This window comes from Mustela lutreola, chromosome X, assembly GCF_030435805.1.
Source record: "Mustela lutreola isolate mMusLut2 chromosome X, mMusLut2.pri, whole genome shotgun sequence".
Lineage (NCBI taxonomy): Eukaryota > Metazoa > Chordata > Mammalia > Carnivora > Mustelidae > Mustela > Mustela lutreola.
The window spans coordinates 52,737,991-52,739,705 of NC_081308.1; the positions used below are offsets into that span (position 1 = coordinate 52,737,991).

Below are 1,715 nucleotides of genomic sequence, written 5' to 3' on the forward strand. Positions count from 1 at the left end.
AGGCAGTTTGGGGGGTACGAAAAGAAAAATAAAAGAAGATGGGATTGGGAGGGACACAAACCATAAAACACTGAATCTCACAAAACAGACTGAGGGTTGCTGGGGGGAGGTGTGTTGGGAGAGGAGGGTGGGGGTATGGACATTGGGGAGGGTATGTGCTATGGTGAGTGCTGTGAAATGTGTAAACCTGGTGATTCACAGACCTGTACTCCTAGGGATAAAAACACATTATATGTTTATAAAAAATTTTAAAAAATCAATTAAAAAACACATTTTGCAAGCCCAGAGCTAATCTCATATTCAATCAAAAAAGTTTGAAAGTTTTCACCTTAAAGATCAGAAACAAGACAAGTGTGTCCACTTTCACTACTCTCATTTGACATAGTACTGGATGTCCTAGCCAGAGAAACAAGGAGCACAAAGAAATAAAAGACTCCAAAAAAAAAAAGGAGAAATAAAATTTTCCTTTTTTGGATAACATGAACTTACATGTAAAAAAATCCTAAAAACGTCACAAAAATATTTGAATAAACAAATTTAGTAAAGCTGCCAAATACAAGATCAATATATAAAAGACAAGAATTTTGTTTTGTTTTGTTTTGTTTTTAATGTGGAATGCTTCCCAGTTTTTCATGTCATCCTTGTTCAGTGATCACGCTAATCTTCTCTGCATCATTCCAATTTTAGTATATGTGCTGCCAAAGTAAGCACAAGACAGGAGCATTTTTACACTCTAATGATGAAAAACAATCTAATTCACAATAGCATCAAAAATAATAAAATACTTAGGAAAAGTTTTAACTAAGAAGATGAAAGATCTGTACCCCATAAACTATGACATTGATAAAGAAATTGAAGGAGATACAAATGGAAAGATAGCCCATATTTATGAACGGTAAGAATTAACATTGTTAAAATGTCCATACTACCGGAAACCATCTGTAAATTCTATTCCTATCAAAAATCCAAAGTTAGGGGCGCCTGGGTGGCTCAGTGGGTTAAGCCGCTGCCTTCGGCTCAGGTCATGATCCCAGGGTCCTGGGATCGTGCCCTGCATCAGGCTCTCTGCTCAGCAGGGAGCCTGCTTCCTCCTCTCTCTCTGCCTGCCTCTCTGCCTGCTTGTCATCTCTCTCTGTCAAATAAATAAATAAAAAATCTTTAAAAAAAAATCCAATATTATTTTTTGACAGAAGTAAGTAAAGAATCCTAAAATTTATATGAGACCATAAAAGACAACAAATAATCAAAGCAGTTCTGAGAAAGAATGAAGAAGAGAAATTACACTTCTTGATTTGAAATTATACTACAAAGCCCTCAAGCTCAAAACAATAAAGTATACTGGCATAAAAACAGACCAATAAACAAGTAGAACAGAATTGAGAGTCCAGAAATAAATCCTTTCATGCAGTCACCTAATATTTGACAGGGGCCAACATATGTAATGGGTAAGGATAGTCTGTTCAATAGATGATATTTAAAACTGAATAGTCACATAAAACAGTATGAAACTGGAGCCTTATATCACTCATAAATCTTAACTTGAAATAGATTAAAGACTTAAATGTGATGCATGAAACTAAATTTCCTAAAGGAAAATATAGGAAAAATTCTCCTTGACATTGGTCTTGCCAATAGTTTTTTGGATACCAGACCAAAAACACAAGTAAAAAACCAAAAATAAATAAATGGTATTACATCAAACTAAAGTTTCTGAA

General features: G+C 34.6%; 1 non-coding gene across 1 annotated transcript; it reads right to left on the reverse strand.

Moving 5' to 3' along the window:
* Window positions 1–604: 604 nt before the first annotated feature.
* LOC131822302 (U6 spliceosomal RNA) lies at window positions 605–711 on the reverse strand. The gene has a single exon (XR_009350181.1). It is a non-coding gene; the product is annotated as a U6 spliceosomal RNA (small nuclear RNA).
* Between the last annotated feature and the right edge of the window lie 1,004 nt (window positions 712–1,715).